Here is a 21,481-nt window from a genome sequence, read left to right as displayed (position 1 = left end):
TTGCCATTTATATATAATCCTCTTCCTTCGATGGCGGAACTAAGACTGCGTTTGGTGCTCAAAATAAAGGTTTCTCTTCCTAAATTGTGCTTCATGCCCATTCTAAGTTGGTAGTCAAAGGCTAAACTAATCAGTTTAGGTTTTATAATTTTTATGTCGTGACCTCAATTGGGAAGAATAGAATCATTGCCATAAAACTTCAACGGCATTCTTTACCTTCTCGTTTGGCGCATGCGCTCGCTGTTACGATGTCACATGTTTGCTTCCGCTCGTAATCTGTTCAAAAAAGTAAATAAAACCAAGAAAAACAAGAATGAGTTTGAAATAGGGAATGAGAATACTGACAGGCGAAGGATGTTTCGTCAAATTCAGTTTTTAGAAAATGAAATGATATTTCATTACACGCAAATTCTTTCCTTTCCCATTTGATTTGTTTATGTTTCCTTGTGATACTAGTTCAACTACTTCTCATGCGATTGTGATACTCGTATTTTGGAATATTTCCCCAATTAGATTTGTATGATGATTTCAGTGATGATGGGCTCACATACGCGAATGAACCAAAAAATCTCTTATATTCGGGCGATAAAACAAGCCAATAGAATGTCCCTTCTATTCCATAAAATTTCTCATCATTTTTTTGAAAATATTTGCTTCTAAATACGATATCTAGTGCACTTCTTTAAATTTAAATGAAGTGAAAAGATTAGCATTAAATAATTAAATGGTATAACTTTTGATTCTTTATAAAACTTAACATTTTTTGAAAACAAACATTTCATTTTCCAATGCCAAATGAGAATTGGCGCAGTTGAGTTATTGCGATAATCATTAGCTATCCATATCAATTCGTGAGCTTGCAAAAAACAGTACAACATGGTAATATTGATACTGAGGTTCGAGCTGCTTCGCTGGCGATTTAACTTAGCGACCACATACGAACATACAGGGTTCGTCCGGAAAATAAGTGTACTGATTTTTTCCCGCCGCTCCAGGCGCGCCCAGAACCGCTCTGACGGGCTGCGATTGGAGGGGGGTATGTTTTCAAGCGACGCTGAAAAAGGCAGTCGGCTCTGAGCTGTGGTGTAGTGAGGAGCTCTGTTAACGCGAACCCCCACGCTCGACCCACGTCACGGAACGCGATGCCGAAGTTTTTGGAGCAGCGTTATTCCATCAAATTTGCGGTAAAGCTTGGGAAATCGTCTACCGAAACTGTCGGTATGATTAACCAAACTTACGGGGAGTCAGCCATGTCCAGAAACATGATCTTTCGGTGGCACAAGATGTTCGTGGAGGGCAGAGAAGAGGTCGACGACGAACCACGGCCTGGACGCCCATCAACGACACTCACCGACGAAAATGTGCGAAAAGTTCGCGATGCACTGAACTCTGATCGTCGTCTTAGTGTTTGGATGATAGCAGAGCAGTGTAATGTGCCAAAAACAATAGTGCACGAGATTATTAGGGAGCAATTACAGATGCGAAAAATTTGTGCAAAGCTGGTGCCGAAAGTGCTCAGTGATGATCAAAGACTCAATCGTTTGGAAATCGCGACACAACTTGCGGATCACTGCAAAAATGATCCACATTTTTTAGAGAACGTTGTTTCGGGTGACGAGACGTGGAATGGACTTGGCACCACCGGACTTCTTTCTGTTCCCGAAGATAAAGAGGAGTTTGAAAGGAACGCGATACGGGACTTTGGACGCCGTCAAAGAGGCCGTGACGACGTGTCTTCGAGAGGTTCCCGATGATGCCTTCGCGGGAGCGTTCCAGGAATGGGAACGCCGCTGGAACAAGTGTATCGACTCACAAGGGTCCTATTTTGAGGAATATTAGCTTAAGATATGTAAAAGTGTAATAAATTTTTTTTCCTGAGCTCAGTACACTTATTTTCCGGACGAACCCTGTACGTACTCCAACCTGCCAACCATAGTCGATTTAATATCTCGAACGTGAGCTTTTTCATACCAAGGAAATCTTGTGTATATCTGGTATTTTTAACGTAACAGCAATTCAACCTGAATCACAAAGTAATTTTCTCATGAATTAGACTCTTAATAATTGAAAGTAAGGGTAACAGAGGGAAAATCAAAAAGGCTTAATTGGTGCTTGATTTTCCCAACATACAAGGTTTGTATGAAATGTATCGGTAACAATTTTTTACTGACGTGTGCGCGAAGTGCTGGATTCAGACCTTTGGTTAAGTAAGCGCATGATCACAGAACGTATTGGCATTGAAAACATGTCAATTCACACACCGTTATCACTAAAAACTTAGGAGATGCGAAAGACCTGCGCTGAACTAGTCCTCGCGAAGGTCTTACGGACGTACTACCATGAGCAGAGTCGAGGGAATCTGCTTGCAAAGACGTTCTGACTAAACTCAATCTGTCCCTCTTGTGTTTTTGTGCGGAATGAGCACTTTGTCGATTTGAACACTTAAATCAGTTTCATCTGAAAGCAAGGAATACGGATGATTTTTGTGAAAATGACAGAGGTTTTGAGGGCAGGAGGCGCGCCCCCCCCCCACCCCACCTCTTCATCAGCAAACTGGGAGTTATTGCATTGTGGATGGTTCATGGAGCGTGGTGGCGGATTTGTGTGTTAGGAGAGGAATAAAAATGTGAGAGTTTCACCAACGTAAAACGAGGGGCACAGGTTACAGTGTGTGTAGTAGGTGTACAAAGTTTATTATAGTGAAGTGCGATTGAACTGAGAGTAGTGAGTGCTGTGGTTTGGGCTTGGGAGGCTGGAAGCGGAGTGGGAGGGCGTGGTCCAAGAGAGGGATGAGAGTGAAGCAGCTTCCGGGGGAGGGGTTGTTTGTGTGGCGGTGGTTGGTGGCGACGCAGGATATTGCGAAGGTCGGAGGGCGAGTTGACCAAGTAAGACTGTCAGATCGTCAAGCAATTTTGAGTCAGACAGCCAAGAAGATTGGACTCCATATTGAGTACTTCACATGATAAGTATGAGAGATATTGAATGAGAATTAGCCACCTAAAAACAAAGATATTAGTGCTCTAAATATGTAGGAACGATACGTCACACATTTAATTAGGAGGGAATGAACTAAAGTAGGCAGACGATTAATCTTTACGCAAACGGCGATTGTCAGTTGAAGCAATATGATTTTGGCGCAGAGACAAGGAGACGCAATGTAGTATCCGGTGAAGCTACGAAATAAAGTTTAATTCGACGCATTACCACGTAACTTTGAAGGAATTCATTCATTTTGGGGGCGAAGGGCCACAGATATGGGGGGCATTAGGGTAAGAATTCCATTAGCGAAAGAGACACTTGCGAGAAGAAGAGAATTAATAACGGGTCCGCTGAGTGAATGTGGGATGAAAAAATTAGTACATTTTGTAATGCGGAGCGTCATGCTTTAAAAATGTGACCAAATATTTCCGGCAGAAGGATGAGCATACGTGCGTTGGATCCAATAGTGACGTGAGAGTGGTGGGCATAAATAGGACGGAAAGGAAGACAAACGCCGAAGTTTTAAGTTGGTGGGGTGGGTGAAGAGAAGAAGTAGATGTGGAAATATGAAAAAGGCAGAGAAAGTGGGTGGGGGACGATATTTCGAAGACCACGGTAGTAGGGAGCACGTCGGGCAAGCGAGAGGAGGGAACGGAGAGAGAGCGGAGCGCGAATGCAGGCTTCAGATGCGTAGAAATGAGAATAGAAGTCGAGCAGAGTAAATAGGAGAGCCCGATAGATGAAAGTAATCTGTCGATAGGGACCGTTCCGAATCTTTGAATTGAATAATACCTTGAATAATTGTATTTATATCGTGGTGAAAGCTATCGTTGTCAAGGCTTAATTCCCAAATCCACGATTCTTATTATTTATCTTTCCAAAGGAGTTTATTTTGAAGATTTGAAGAAAAAAATATTTTTTCTTGTTTATCTGCAAGTTATATTTCATGAATAAAATTTCAAACATGCTTTTCAAAGTTTTCTTGCTGTGGCAACGTGTGTCTGAAGATCGATGCTCCTGTACATTTCCAAAATTTAGCATTCAAAACATTACTTTGCGCTTTTGATCGCTTTAAAGTATTCACCGCTATCATTTTATACCAATGTATCTTTAACTAAACTCTTTTGACCTTGATAAGATCACTATGTATCTCAAAATATTACACGAAAGTTTAAAGTCCTATGAGGAATTTAAACATCATGACAGCTCCAAGTAAAAAAAAAACAATTGTCAGAAAATATGTTCCGTAGAAAACATTTTACGTCACATTCGGACATTCGGTTTGAAAATTAGGCCGGAGTCCGATCTGAAGAAGACCTCCGAGAAGGCAGAAATCTTAAATTTTTGAAATGTGAGTGTCCTTTTACGTGTTCTCTATTTATACTCTTCTGTTCTATTGTGCCATCAGAATATTAAACCGCGAATAGTGCTTCTAAATTTTCTATACCTAAATAAATATAATACTTTATTTTATCATTTACAAAACTTAGTATTCGTGTGTATTTTTGAAAATAATTTTTAATAAGAAATAAATATTCATAGTTAAATTGAAAGAAAGAGCGTTTTTTTATAATCGAAGTTCCTAATCACGTATCATCGATTTTTGAGTGAAAAATGACTTCGCTCAGCGAAGCTGCAAGTATTTTAAGTACAACTGAAATAGGTTGTTAAGTCCATTTAGGCTCACTTTCATTCCTCTTCAGGCGTGATACTTGGGTTATTAATGATAATTTTTGTTTTTATTAGCATTGGGTTACCCATATGTGCTGTTTCTAATACACTATTCAAATCTCGGAGAACTCTTTGTGCTAAGTACAATTTGGTCAAGGCAGTCCTAAATGCAGGAATTCCATAGTGACGTCCTGGAAAGAAACAGTCGATCAATGCATGAGAATCAAAGAAAAACTGCTTTTATGCTCAAAATTAAACCGATGTTAAATCCGCTGAAATTAATAAAACATGCGAAATAACAAAGAGATCGCGTTCTTTGATGATTAGAAAACCAAAGCCTTTATTTATGCCTTTTTAATGTTCCATGTAATTCATGCCACGGCGTAAAAATGAAAATCTTTTGCGCTAAACCTTTAAACTATGGGAATTTTTCGAGACTTTTGGAGAACAAAGTGATGGTTCGTGTTAGCAGATACAATTTGCAAAGACAGGAGTGGAAAACACTGACATTTGCATAACGCAAATACTAGGCCTTTACCTCACATTCACGTCTGTTTTTGACCGAATTGCCATTTTCCCTCTTTGTGCTCGAGAACCCTATGTTTGTGTGTGCGCGGGTGGGTGTGTAGTTAACCAGGGGGAGCCCTCGAGGGGGAGTGCAGATTCCATTCACTCGGAGCCGTAGACAGCGGCCTCCATGGTCAACCCATTAATCCAGCGCCGTGCCCATATCGATTGCCATGGTCCATTCAACCGATGCCGTCTCCCCGCATCATCCTCCGCCCACTCTCCTCTCCCATTGAAATCCCTGTTCCCCCCTCGTTCATTACGAGGGTGCCCCCCCACCCCACCGGCCGCCATTCCCCCCCAAGGGATGCTGCGAAGCCAGTCGCGGGATGCATACGTGTGTACGTGCGTATAACCACCACCACATCCATCCATTCACCCGCCGATCATTCCGTTTCATTCACCGATTCGCCACTCTAGACCCTTTGACATTCGAGGTCACCCTTCCCCGCCCCGCAAAGCCTCCTACGCGTCCACGCCACATCTACTCCGACGGCGCTTCCCTCGCCTCCGTCAACATCAGCGGCATCCTCGATCATTGAATCAGTCTGAATTAATTTTGATGAGCGTCTATTCGATATAACATTCGGAAGGAGACGTACACCAAGACGTCGCAACGACTCGTAGTAGTGGATGTTAGGTCACCAATCATGCTTCGTCTAATTCAACTCCACATACGCATGGCACTCAGTGATCCTTTATTCTCTTGAACTGATGTCTTATTAAGCTATCTTCCATTCTGAAATCAAGGTCAGCATTTAAAGTATCGGTGACAATATTTTCCCTGCCGTGTGCGTTAAGTGCTGAAATTAGGTTATCGGTTAAGTGTGTGCATGATCGCAGATCGTATTGGCATTGATAAGACGACAGTGCACAAACCATTATCCCTGAAAATTTGGCGATGCGAAAGACCTGCGCTAAATCGTCTTCCCGAAGGTTCTTGGACGGACGATCAAAAGAGCAGAGTCGAGAGTGTCTGTTTGCAAAGACCTTCTGCAACGGCGTCGCGACGATTCCCCAACCCCCTTATAGTCCCGAATTGGTACCAGCAGACTGCTTCCGATTCCCAAGAGTGAAATCCTCCCTCCCTCAAAGGACAGCCCCATGGGACCCTGAAGTGCCGTGAAAGAATCTTGCACCCGTACCCTTAAGGACCTTCCGCCAACCAGGGAGCCTTCTAGTGGTGGAAAAAACACTGGCAAAAGTGTGTCGACGCTCAAGGGATGTACTGGTTGAAGAATTTTGAGGCATTGCAGCAATATCTGAAATCAATCTATTTTTTCGAAACTTTTCCTGATACTTTTTTATGCAAAGCATGGACTATATAGACGCCATGCATACCCGCCTTGATTCGCTAACAGAAAGTATCATAATCGCGAAAAAAAGTTAAAAAGTGAGTTTGAACTGACAGCTCACGGTTAAAATGATAGTTTGTGTGTGGAGGGGTGGCAAAGGAGGCGAGGGGAGACGGATTTGTTGGTGCGTAAACATGGGAGGGGTGCTAAAAAGAGGGCTTAGGGGGAGAAGATGAGAATGGACGGCCCTATTGCTTTGGATCCAGTGGCTTAAGTCAATGTGGATGTGTGCCGACTGGCGCGCATTAATGCCTCAATTAATCCGTCGGTGCTTTTGAGCATGAATATGCAAGCAGAAGGACAAAGGATTTCACCACCGAAGCGTTCCAGGAGATGCCCTCTATAATGGAATGGTCGTGATCCACGAGGTGTCTAACAATGTTGGACTTATCTGGTATTATGTACAGGGTTCGTCCGGAAAATAAGTGTACTGAGCTCAGGAAAAAAAAATATTACACTTTTACATAACTTAAGCTAATATTCCTCAAAATAGGACCCTTGTGAGTCGATACTCTTGTTCCAGCGGCGTTCCCATTCCTGGAACGCTCCCGCGAAGGCATCATCGGGAACCTCTCGAAGACACGTCGTCACGGCCTCTTCTCTACCCTCCACGAACATCTTTTGCCACCGAAAGATCATGTTTCTGGACATGGCTGACTCCCCGTAAGCCTGGTTAATCATACCGACAGTTTCGGTAGACGATTTCCCAAGCTTTACCGCAAATTTGATGGAATAACGCTGCTCCAAAAACTTCGGCATCGCGTTCCGTGACGTAGGTCGAGCGTGGGGGTTCGCGTTAACAGAGCTCCTCACTACACCACAGCTCAGAGCCGACTGCCTTTTTCAGCGTCGCTTGAAAACATACCCCCCTCCAATCGCAGCCCGTCCGAGCGGTGCTGGGCGCGCCGCTCCAGGCGCGCCCAGCCCAGGAGTCAGTACACTTATATTCCGGACGAACTCTGTAGCTGAAATTCGGTCAGTATTTCTTAAATGTGGCAGCGAAACTTTAGTTTTATTCCCCCCGTGATACGCCGCAAGTAAAAGTCAGTCCTGTAATCACTGTGGTTTTTTGATGGATCTCATATTCTCACCGCATACTTAATAAAGGATAAGATCGCAGCATTAACCATCAGTACCTTGATTAATGCAAAGAGTATGTGTTTTCTAGGTCTAATGCGATGATGATACATAAGTATTTGACCTGCTTTCTAGTTTTTATCTGAACACATCTCGAGTGGGCTAATCTAGTCTTTGTTTAATTTGAGACGTACATCACCATAAAATATTTTAGTATTTTAACCCAAACTTTTGTTGAAGTTATTGTTTGGTATCGGGCAAGCTGTTTCGGCCGCTATCTTTCTGTAGATTACAGTGTCATTGGCAAAGATTCTTATGTTGTATTTATTTATTTTGCTTTCGTCCGAAAACAGTATTTCGACTTTACATCGGGCTCTAAGCATTGATATCAATTTGACAATTACACACACCGAAGCCCTAGGTGGAAGAAAAACCACCCAGGGGGGAATCGAACCCGCAACCTCTGGGTTGGCAGACGAGGACGTTACCCTGCCGCCACCGGGGCCGGCGGTCTAATGAAATATAGGTACTTGTTGTGCGTACTAATAATACGTATATTATTATATCATGATATAAGTGTGTGCTAATATGTTATCTATCGTAAATGAGAAAGCGTAATGGTGTGATGACGTTCCACCAGAGGGACGCCGGATGCTACTTTTCCATGCATACGCCTTGAGCAATCTATTAATAATTTTTGTTTGTGATTAGTGAGAAACGCCTGCACTCAGTCTAATACTTTGTCGTTTATCCCGTGCCGTCGTTACTTGTATATTAATTTGGCAATTGGCAATTTATCTAAGATCTTTTTGAAATTCAAAAAAATCGCATTCCCTTATTTCTTTCCTTCCCCCAACAGCAGAGTAATGTGTGCAAACAGCTCAGCTGCATTCCACATCATCTCTCCTTTCTGAATCCGTGATGTAAGTCAGATATGTGAGTGTCGAGTAATTTTATTCCGTTGCTAACAATTATGTGTTCTAGAATTTTACTAGGAGAGTGGGGCGAAGAAAATTTGTCGCAAATTACTCGAATTTTGTTAATTTACCCTTAATAAAGACAAGTGTTTAATTCCAATCCATGGGAAATATACCTGAAAAAATTGTTTTGTTCAATTTGTCTGCGAAGGAGGCAGCATTTCGGGCACGAGGTTTCCAAGTACTCTTGTGAGAATATTCTCTGGGGCGGAGGTCTGTTCGTTTCAATGCGGAGGAGTTGTTGCACTCTCCCTTGCTCAAATGAACTCGTGCTTATTTTCTTCCTTGAAAGAACAGATTTATTGCCCGTGCATTGTCACACTCCATGTTAAATTACGAACTGATCTTTTTCTTTAGTTAACGTACCAGCTATCAGCTCCCTTTTCTGATAAATTCAGCCTTGATCTACGTATTCATCAGAATTCTTCTAACACCAAGTCCGCTTTACTCCAAAGTATTCTGCGATAACATTAACCTCTTCACTTGATCTCGTTCATTCTCGCCTAATTAATGGTTCGAATTGCACTGATGCTGATGGAAATGTATAGCAAAAGGGCGTAGCGCGCGATATTTGCGGGGTTTTTCCTTCCCGCTGCGCTTACAATAGCAGCCGAGGAGCCCGATCTCTCGTTGGGCGATCCCTCCCTCCGAGCGCCCTCCTCGGCCCTCTCCTTCCCGTGGCCCGCCCTCATCATCCCTCCACGCACTGCGGCAGACGGTCGATCCGTCCCCCGCCCCCGAAGGCCCCTCCTAAATGCGCCCGCCCCTTGCGCCCCACTCGACAGACCCTCCGTGGCCCCACGTTCGCGACTCCCACCACTTCAAGGGGCTCGCGTCATCAGGCTAAGTGGAGCTGCCCTCTCCCGTCCCTTTAAGGAGGAGTCCATGTCCTCCATCTACCTCCTGCCCCCCCACTCCCTTGGACCTTCATTTCCTGCCCACAGATGGAGTTGTGGTCGGATCCCGCTTGGGGATCTTTTTGCATTGTGGCTGCCCCCAGCCGCCGCTCCCACGACCACTCAAAGGGGACCACACCACACGAACCGCGACACGAGATTGGACCCACCGCATAAATCACTGAGAATGGCCGAACTACGAGTTCGATATATTCCTACGTATATTTTTATAGCGATATTTAAAAGTATCGCCATATTTTGTTCATGCAATTAATAATAGTTTTGTTTTCTCTCAATGAATGTGAAAAATATTGCGCCATATGATATTAGTCTAACAGCATGGCTATAATTAAAAATTGGCAATTTTCCACCAGAAAACAGTCATAACTGTTGAAACCGGTCGCATTTATAAATTTCATTTTGTGGAGAATTGTCAATTTTTAATTAATTATGATATTCCACCATAAAACGCCTGAAACGTCTCTTTATATTTTAGCATGGCTATAATTTGCAGAGGAACGCAAACAAGGTTTGATCCCTAAGTACCATTTAAATTATTCGAAGCTTGGAAGTTTGACCTTCCCCACGGGGGCGACGGACACCAATGCCGGGATGCACTTCTTAAAGCAGGGCAGTTCGTTGCAGGTGATTGGGTCATCAGCTAGTTTGAGGACACTTTCGAGAAATTAGGTGAAGGACAGAGGTCAACATTTGGAAATGTAAAGAACGATACGCAAAGCATTAAAACTCAAAGTTTGTAGAAATATCACCGCGGATTGTAAAAGTTTTTATGACGCAGTAAAAGCAACGGTATTTAGGATTGTTTGTATTGTTTCAACTTGCGGATGCGCTTTTAGATCATTTATTTGTTCATATGAAATACCGAACACGCAATATCATGGCAATGGTCTCCAGATGTGGGAAAAAGACACGCAAGTCTCCGTAAGGGCTCGCAGTGGGTTGTGTTACATCTACATCTACATCTACATAATACCCCGCAAGCCGCCGCAAGGGCGTGTGGTGGGGGATGTTAGGTCACCAACCGTAAAAAGGAAAAATACCAAATGCAAAAAAACAACACGGCAAATTACACCCACAGCAGCGCACACCCACATGCAAAAATCCCTTCATCAATACTCATGCAAACACATATCTACATAATCTACATAATACCTCGTAAGCCGCCGCAAGGGCGTGTGGCGGGGGGTATATACTTATATATATATATATATATATATATATATATATATATATATATATATATATATATATATATATATAGCAAAACAACTAAAAAAACTGCACCCCATGATGCAGCACGAAAGCCATCCTACAACACGGAAGCCAGGACACAACAAGCAAGAAATTGAAACTATCACATGAAAATGCACTACAAAACACTCTACCCCCCAAAGAGTCTGTAAAAGGCAGGGAATGCGACCCACCGTTGCAGGTAGCAGGAATTTCCCCCCGCGGAGATGGACGAGGGACTGAAAGGGAAACTTAAAAACAGATGAACAGAACACGAATGAGGTCATTCGGAAAGAATGGGTTATTATAACAAAACACATAAGGTTAGTGGAAGAGCATGCATTTAAGTAGAACTAATTATTTTTTAGACGCTGAGAGTGGCAAGTGGAATTTTTGCTATCTATAACCCTGCAGTTGCTATCCCGTATTGTCCGTGGAGAGAAGGAGTCCTTGAGTCGGCTAGTTCTGGCGTCTATTTCCAGAATTTTATATGCATGATCCAAATGGTGTTAGGGCACCAGCCATGCTTATGAACGCCCAGCTCAGAATGGACGCCCTGGTTTGACGGGTGTATTGTAAAAAACTAACCAAGATAATTGAGTAAGGTTTTTATATCCGAAAATTAAATCTAATGCCAAATTAGTTTCATTAAGTTTTAAAAATTATTTCATCCAGGTGACGACCTTGGTAAGCGACGAAAATGTTTCGTCGTTCAAAAAGTTTTCGAAAACTCTTCTAGCCATACCTTGCGTTATTCTAAAGATCATATCTGTAATTGCTTCCTTGAGAGCTTCTAAGGTCCTTGGTCGAACATTGCAAACCTCAGCTTTGAGATATCCCCAAAGAAAAAAAGCACAAGGGTTCAACTCTGGGGAGTAAGGAAGGGGCAGACCCCTTTCCTCGCGACCGGTAAGGAGATCAGGCGGCCGGGTAGTTGTTCTTGCAGGATTTGGCGTGAACGAGGGATGTTAGTCGCCCAGTGAAGAAAATGTTGCTTATTTACTGAGCCGGAGAAATGAAAACGAGCTTCATCGCTAGACCACGGCGTCCTCTGCGTCGCTACCACACTATTACTGTTGTTATAGACCGTTTCCACGAAATAGCCTCGATCCTTATCAGACCACTGCATGGTAACCACTGAAAATGGCATCGTTTTCCCCAGCTAACACCACTACTCCCACTCCGCTAATTCACCTTCAGTGATTTTTTGAAACTCGGGACTTCATTTTGTACCACCCTGTACATACGTATTCGACACGTAACCGTGCCTCCATTTTGATACCCTTAAACAAATTTGTTTTGGAAGGCGATGTGGTTGATTAATTTCAAATAACCCGGTTAAAAATTAGTCAAGTGTGTATCCACTCCCTGCCACACACCTTAGCGGTGGCTTGTAAGGTACTAAAATATCTAAATATATTCACAAGAAGAGGATTAAGTAAATTATCTCATTTGCGAATATATTTTATGGTCGTATGGAATCACTGGGACATGTACGATAACTTAGACAGTTGGTAATGTGTCGTAGATAGATAGTCGTCTTTATTTTGTGGTGGGATTGAGACCATGGGGTCTCTTCTACCACCTCGTAACCCCTAAAGATAACCTACTACAGTCTTCTACTACCTAACCCTTCCTAGGAGGAATTCTTCTCTCTATAGGGACATTACTGAAAAGTTAACCTAACTACTGTTTTATGTCCGTGATCACTTATGGAAAAGTAATATTTCATACTAATCGCGCACACTTGGTTCAAATATCACACCTTATCCACAAAACCTTCAATCTTTAATTATTTCTTATGTCTTTAAGTTAATGCGTAATTCCAAAGAAACTGCGGGAGATGCCGCAACAGTAACTTTTAACGGAGTCATCCGCTAATGTGCATTTCAATGCAACAATTTCAGAGTGTAAAAATCATTCGCCTTGACTGGGATTCGAACCCAGATCCTTCAATATCCGGTCGACTGCTTTAGCCACTTAAGCTACCGAGGCGTCCTCTTAAACTCGGAAATTTTGGGGCTTTTTAAAGGAACAAGATGTTGTGACGAAATACCGTACATACAATGTCACAGGTATTCGTAGTCGTGCGCGAGACGCCACAGTCCACGAGGTTAAAGCCAACTTTAAACACTTATGGTGTTTTCACTTTGACAAATTCCAAAGAAACAAAGGATATTGAGGGATCTGGGTTCGAATCCCAGTCAAGGCGAATGATTTTTACACTCTGAAATTGTTGCATTTTAATGCGTAATGCTATGTCGCTTGAAAATCACCGTCGATATGTGGAAGAACCAATCTCTTAGATGAGCCGGCCGTCGCACTAGCCGCCATTAAATGATGACTTGCGAGAGGGACGGGAGCCCCTGAGGGGGCCGACCCCCTGTAAACCCCTTTGGTCAGCATACACTCGCAGCGGGGCAATCGCGGGACTTCCATCCTCGGGAATACAAACGGTTTCCCATTCACTAACGACGGGAGTTTGAAATTCCAATCAAGATATTGAATCAATCGATAAAATTGATCACCTATGATCCCAATTTTGGCGCGGAACGGCAGTGGCTCTAATATACACGAGTGATGAAATCATTTTATCTGAAACATATTTTGTTTTAAGTCTTTATTTGAGGGGTTGCTCCGATGGGTTCGAATTCGATGGTCTCATTGTGTTCCTATATTGTATCATATCTCTTCTAGAGAACCAGGCGATCTGCATTCTCTGCTGCTTCAACTGTCGCGCTCATGACTGCCAGCGTAGTCAATAGATTTCTCTCAGCGGAGATAGCGGGAACAGAGAAAACTAGCGGTAGACCGCCATGGCGCCCTTTGTGAGCGCTGAACGTATTTAGTAGTGACATTTTGTAGTGCACATATCCCAGTAATATTCTCATTCAAGTCAATTGCTTTTACTACCGGCACTGTACAGCTTGCCCTTATGGTAATAAATTACGTAACGTATGTAGGGTAAGAGTATTTTAAAATAGAGAAGGGACATTTTAAATCGACAGCTCTTTTGGTTTTTAACCTTATTACAGGGTATGAAAGCCAATTTCACCAAAAAATACCATTTCCCTGCGCATGATTTAATAATTACAAAAGGGAAGTATAAAGTGGAAAATGCTTTCGTTATTATTTGTTCGATTGCTACATCTGCCCAAATAGCCCGCGATCCATCAAAAAGAGTTTGTGGCAGGTGCTGCAAGCGCCAGTTGGAAAGGATTAGTGATAGGAGAGATATGGAGGGTGTTTAAGGGGATGGTGAAGGAGAAGAACACCCCTTTAAAATCCTTGAAAAACGTGCATGGCGATTTGAGATGAAGATGTTGCGAGACCCGAACATTCATCGATGACATTACGAATGATGATTGATTGAGTTCGAATAGCGTCACATACAGGCATGTATGTGCAGGGACGGAGATTCCGTTTATTTGTTTTGCATTGTTCTTAAGATGAGCACGTTCGGTATTTATAAATTGTAATAGCAGACAGCTAAAGCAACGACGATTGGAAAATGCTGAGCAGTAATTTATTGAATACCACGCTTTAGGAATATGCCAAAAAGGAATTGGTATCGGTATAAATGTGATTAATACTTTTAAAATGCCCAGCGGAGTAAAATCTTGCCATGCGAATAAGTAGTAATATCTTGATTTTTCAAGTATCATCATTTTTTTTCGATGGAGTATTTTCAAATATTTTCAATTGTTTATAAGCTGTTTAGAATTTTTGAAGTGGTCCATCCACCCTGAGGGTGATTCCGAGATTGCTTCGTGCCCTGAAACTCGTGATTAATGTTTTCCTGGTGCCGCATCTCCAGCAGTGAAGTAGTGACTTCATACCAATCCTCGTCCTGGCATCTCCCTATCGTTCACGATCTCGTAGGGCGTAGCGATACCAATTAACGGTTCCATTTATTGAACGGTCGCTTGCTAGGAGGGGAGGGCAGGAATATGGGTGCCAGGAAAAGGAAAGAGTGGTTCGGGGGTGAACGCCGTGAGTGGGGGGCGACGGGAGTGGGTGGGCACCCCCCCCCCTTGGAGGGAGAGGTTGAGGCCAGGGTCCGAGGATTCTCCTCGGAGGCCATTTCACTCCGCGTCTAGAGTTTCGAGTTCAAGCGGGGTGTCTGATAGGGGAAGGTGGGCGATATTTGATATACTTAAACTACATTTACAGGAAACACTGCGGAGGGAGGTATACAGGATTCGTCCGGAAAATAAGTGTACTGAGCTCAGGAATAAAAATTTATTACACTTTTACATATCTTAAGCTAATATTCCTCAAAATAGGACCCTTGTGAGTCGATACACTTGCTCCAGCGGCGTTCCCATTCCTGGAACGCTCCCGCGAAGGCATCATCGGGAACCTCTCGAAGACACGTCGTCACGGCCTCTTCTCTACCCTCCACGAACATCTTTTGCCACCGAAAGATCATGTTTCTGGACATGGCTGACTCCCCGTAAGCCTGGTTAATCATACCGACAGTTTCGGTAGACGATTTCCCAAGCTTTACCGCAAATTTGATGGAATAACGCTGCTCCAAAAACTTCGGCATCGCGTTCCGTGACGTGGGTCGAGCGTGGGGGTTCGCGTTAACAGAGCTCCTCACTACACCACAGCTCAGAGCCGACTGCCTTTTTCAGCGTCGCTTGCCAACATACTCCCCTCCAATCGCAGCCCGTCAGAGCGGTGCTGGGCGCGCCTGGAGCGGCGCGCCCAGCACCGCTCCAGGCGCGCGGATTGCGCGGAAGAAGGGGCGCAGGAGGTCCGGTTTTTTGCGGATGCCGAGCGCATCGCAGAAGGAGAAAGAGCGATTCGGTTGGTAAATGTTATGACGGGATGTGGACGAGGGAGTAGAACAGTGGGAGAGGAGAGACTTGCTCAGTTGTGGAGAGGAAGGAGTGGTGAAGGGGGGATACACTTTAAACTTGGGCCGATTGCAAGTGCTCATTGTGTATTTGTGAATAAATGAGAATTTAGATAAGGGTTTGGTGGATTTAATTATGTCAGGTAAATTGGAGGTTCGCTTAAAAGTGAAGGAGGGACATTTGGGGAGTTTGGAGGAATTCTGTAGTTGACAAGAATGGAAAAGAGCTCTATTCTGACATGATTAAGGGACTGAATTCCTGAGAAGCACGGATAATTTACAGCGAAGCAATTCAAAGCAAAATTAATGCTTACTCTAACCGATCATGTCTTCATCACTGCGTGCCACCTGTTGATAACATAGTAGTGAAACCGTGGTCCATTAAGATAAATATTAATCGTATAATTGCTGTGATTCATTTTAATTATACGAAGGAAAAATTCCATCAAGTAAGAACTAAAGCAATATCATATCCCAAGAAATAAGACCTGCAGATTTAGAGGGTGTGCGAGTTAACATCTAGGAACGGTTTGTGCGTTTGAAATTTCCAGAAGATATTTTTACTCTTAAAGGAATCAGGTTATCCGCACTAGATCATTGCGTATATTGGTGAGAATATTATCGAGGGAGTTGGAATTGTAGCAGTTTCGGTGACCACGTGTGGAGGGTGAGGGCGGAAGAGGGCGTTTAGTGCGCAGTGGGTGGCAGCTGGTGTGTATGGTGGAGGTACTGTTGGTGGGTTGGTGGGTTTTGTGAGGCAAAAGTGCGGGCGTTTTCATTGGTCAGAGATACACTGACGTCGCGGAAAGCGATTCCTGAAGAAGGTTTAGTGGAGGTGAAGTAAGGAGAAGGAGATGCTAAGGAAACAATGCTGCGTGCCCAGAGAAGGAAGATATGTGTGCGGAAACTGGTGTTTCATCGGGCCCGGAGCATTATTGAGGGTAAATGTTTTTCAGAAACTGTTTTATTACCCTAGGTGCAATTTCAAATTTGGGGATCAATTGGCGAAAATAATTTATAAGCTATAACTAAGAAGGAAAAAATAGTCATGTTAATTCCACTTAATTTTTTTAATCTTACGACATGAGTTTCAATGCACGAGGTTCAATGCACGTGTGCATACATTTCGTTTAGTATCATCACCTGGTAATGTTTCGAGCTTTACCTTCTATATAAAAAACCTTTGTTCATGGGGCAAAAATATTTGGAGGAGGGGGTGAAAGAAGGGATTTTGGGATTGGAAAGGAGAATGAAGGGGCGGGGTTTTGCGAGGAAAAACGTTTGGCGCATCACATAAAATAGAAAAACACGTTACATTGCTCTCGTGGGTCTTTGCACTGCATTGTCATTTTAATTATCACATTATCCTCTTGAGAATTTACGTTACATTTTTACATCTAAAATATCACAGGCCCAAGGACTCAAGAGTAAAATGTAATACTTAAAAGTACAATACCGTGTAAATACTAATGAGAACAATGTAACTCGAAAAAGTAACTGAGTTTTACACTACGCATTGAAACTCGGGTCGTAAAATTAAAAAAAATAAATTGAATGGACATCGCTGTTTTTTCTCTCCGCAATGTGTAAGTTCCACAAAGCCAAGCATTAAACTACGAATTTCAATATCACCCAGGCATTCATTCAACGGGCCATTTGTAAAAACGCTTAGAAAGAAGTAATTTAATAAGTTGGCATTTTCCTAACCACTGGTTTTTCTTTCGCCTTTATCGTTTTCGAGTGAATTGACTGTTGACTTATTTCCCTAAATCACTCTGGCATATGACCAAAATGATTTTGATTCCTCGTTTAAGGTTTCATCAAATATTTTCCTTTCGGATTCGCTTAACACTCTCAAATTTCCTTCTTCGCAATCGATTTGTGTATCATAAAATTTTTTCGTCATCTCATTCCGTGTCGCTAGAGATATCGTTCCAATATCCTTCGTCCTGGCGAGACCTTTGACGTCTTAGTGATTTGCTACTTTCATCTTCGCTTTATCTATTACCCATGCTATCTTATATCAAATACTTTAAATAACTTGTTGACTGCTGACCACGCCATGTGACGGAAGCGATTCCACGTATCCTCAATATTTCCACGTTTACTATCCTTCTTAAAATTTAAAAATTTAAAAATTTTTTCTTTTGAATTTTTATTTCAGAGCCAAGAAAGAGAAAAACTAGCATTTACTGCTGCATGGCTGATTATTCTATTATTACTACCGATGTTTCAGACATTTTGGATACATTTATTGCCAAAAAATAGAGAATAATATTAGCACTAATTGTTATATAATTTATATTTAAGTTAATTATTTTAGTAGAATGCAAGCCACCGCTAGGGTGTGCGGCAGGGGGTGAATACACACCAGACTAATTTTGACCCGAATATTTAAAAGTATTTACTTGTATTACTTTTATACCCCTACCGCAATCGGACAATGCTATTATGATCCCCTTTCGTTCATGGAAAAAATAACCTATCAGTTCTACATTTGATCTCTCTAGTTTTATTGACATGATCTCTCCTACCGCAATGTGATGGGTGTGTAAATACATTTTCAGCATCACTGCTAAAGAGACGGCCTTCCAATTTATGCAAGAGCTTCAATCTGTAATTTAAACTTCGCTCCGTGAGTGATTCCTAGCTCCTCTAATATTTTGGATACGATATTGGCACGAAATTAGGCTGAATTAGGCGAAGCATCTCAGGGCTGACTGAATTTATTACTCGTGTAAGACGCAATTGTATCGTAAAAATATATTCAACCAATAATTTTGCATTGGCAATCGTACCTGTTGGAATAAAAATATTACCACATAATAAAATTACTCAATTTTAGGTCCTAAAATATTTGCTAGGGCGCATTCTTTTGTGATAAAAAGGGCCAAAGAACACAGTTAGTGTTAGCTACAATTTTATCGAAACAGGCAGCAATTTTATATTTCATTCATAGTTATTCCTTGCAATACAGATGTACCAAAAAAATAGGATCCTTACATTGAGTTATGATACCGGCTAATATATCCCTTGTTCTAGACACAAGTGCCGAGGATCACAATTTTTTCCTAATCATAATCAAGATGATGCCAGCTGATACTTCGCTCATAGGTATAAATTCAACCAACTTCCTTCCCATTACTATCACCTCCCTACTCAGAGTTCAAAAATGTCTGCGCTGGGTACCATACCTAGAAAACTGAATGGACCACTTTGCACCAAGCGTCCAAAAAAGCGTGAAAATATTAGCAATGGCAAAATTATTTACATTGAATTTAGTAATGTAATTCGCAATCGCAGCGTGCTCTTAGAAAATGCCGAGATTAACTTAAGAGATCAAGCATCGCGTGGAACGCCTTCATCTGAGCACATACTTCGCCTAACCGAGGACGTTTACAAGATAGGTAATGATTTCATCGTTGATAAAAGGTTTGTATAAAAAGTATCGGTAACTATATTTCCTCAGGTACATTGCGTGAAGTGCTGAAATCAGACCGTCGGTTAAGTGTGCTCAGGATCGTATATCGTAGTGACATTGATGAGATGACAGTGCACACCATTATATCACTGAAAATTATTTGCGATGCAAACGATCTGTGCTAAACTCGTCCCAAAGGTCTTGAGCACTTTAGGCTCCAAGGTAACCGACTACCTGATGAAAACCGATATCGCGACGATTCCCCAACTCCCTCACAGTATCCCCGACTTGGCACAAGCAGACTATTTCCTGATCCGAAAAGGACACCGCCATGGGACCCTAAGGCAAGCCATCAAAGAAGCTTGCGCGCGTACCCTTAAGGACCTTCCGCCTACCAGGGAGCCGTCGAGTCGCGGAAAAGCCGATGGCAAAATGTGTCGACGGTCAAGGGACGTAATTTGAAGAATTATGAGGTGTTGTAACAATATCTGGAATAAATCTATTTTTCCAGAAATGTCCCCAACACATTTCATACACACCTTGTAATATAAATGTATGGTATTTATGTTTTATGAAGATGTTTTAAGCAATTGCATTATTTCGGGGGAAGGTGTTGTTGGCTAGTTCTATTTACGCGAATGGAAACCTGTTTCCTTCCTTGCGTCACCTGTTCGAGGCAGGGTCGGTTTTGTCTTTGAGGCGAGTGGCTCTCGCCTTTCGAGGGGAGGAGAGCCCCTTTTTCAATCAGCCCACCCCCTCCCGCCCGTTCGGCGCACCCCTCTTCCGTGGAGGGGAACTCCAAGAATGAATTGAGTCGGGCGGCGCGCGTCCCCTCCGCACGCCTTCTCGTTCTCTGCACACCACCGCTCCCGAAACGCGATCTTCATCTGTTCCCCCTCTTCTTCACGCCGCATTAGACGTCGAGGATCGATTCGGTGGCGTTGTTTCGTCCTTTCGTCCTGAAGACTTTTTGGATCACTCTCCGTCTCTCCCTCCCCCCTAACTTCTCCTCCTCCCTCAGCCAACTCTCCCGGGCGCCCCTGCCCCCGTCCCTCAGGGCCACACCCAGAGAAGCGGCGAAGTTGCCTTGCACCCGCCGAATGAGAGACCCAAGCCCTTTGTAGTACTTCCTCGATTACTCTGCGAATTGGAGCCCTGTGGAATGGCACTTCCTCTCCTCCCCCATCCCCCGCCACTCCCTACTTCCCGCTCCCCCAGCGGCAAAGGCCTTACCGAAGTCAACAACACCCTTCACGCATGAGTTTTCCACACCCACTCCGGAGCGATTCCGCGATTGCCTGTGTCCATAGCCGCTTTGGTCACATTGCTCCAATCCCTCCGGAACAGTTTTGCAATCGACCGTTTATGCTTGGTCGCCATCACTTGAATTTATCGTAATTTTGGTGCAATATTGCTCATTAGTCGGGTACGAATTACTCGTTTTCGCCCCTGGTTCAATAACCAAAGGAACTCGCATTATGCAGATGGGCTAGTGCTTAAGAATGCGCTCATGAAGCTATTTCAGAATTTTCTGTGTAAAATATTCGTAATAGGCGATTATTTCTCACAGATGACGTGCTTTAACTGTGCATAATTTTCTACGCCAGGACCAATCTGCCGTATTCAAAATTTAAAAATAGGAGAAAAGGGAGAGTGTTCCTCACGGGAATCCGTCGACACCCCAATCAACGGCATTCTTATAGCAAATAGTAGTCGCGATCTCAGCTCACCCCCTAGCCTCCCCACTCTAGCACACTGAACACTCTCCGGTGCCTTTCCATTCGCAAGAGTGTTCAGCCGATAGCGAAGGAATCTTCCTTGAGCTTTGTTGTAAACATTGAAACCAAAACTTTGCTACCAAAATCAATTGTTTGCTTGTGATTGTCATTATTAAATCATTTTTCATAATTCGGTATTTGTAATGTGTTGTTTTATATCGTTTAAAAGAGTAAAAAATGAGCATTAACCAATTAATGTAAGATTTTTTTAAACTGATACAAATGTATTGAAATTTCATAATTTTTATATGAAACACTTGTGTATTCCGAAGCATAATTGATAAATTATAGCGTTCTGACTCCAAACATGAGAGGAATAAATCTAGGTAAAACGCAATCGCAGATTAAAGTACAATTAATTGAATTCTTGCAAATAGCATGGGCATGCGCTATGCATAATACCATCACCTCAGCCAATCGCGTACGTTTCCTGGAAGGCGTCGACGGGAGCCTCGTTCAAGCATCTCGTCCAGACTACTCCCGTTTGGCGTTATCCAGCGTTTCTAATTGGTTGCATTTCATGCTCCTTTTCATTCTTGGGAGCAAGAAGAAGTCCGACGGTGAATAGCGGTCTAAGAGATCACGCGACATCGCCACGCAAGAATCCCTCTGAACCTCCGAGAGCACCTTGAGGACCATCCTGGC

This window comes from Hetaerina americana, unplaced genomic scaffold (assembly GCF_022747635.1).
Source record: "Hetaerina americana unplaced genomic scaffold, ioHetAmer1.1.p SCAF_5, whole genome shotgun sequence".
Taxonomy (NCBI): Eukaryota; Metazoa; Arthropoda; class Insecta; order Odonata; family Calopterygidae; genus Hetaerina; species Hetaerina americana.
This window is presented reverse-complemented; position numbering follows the sequence as displayed.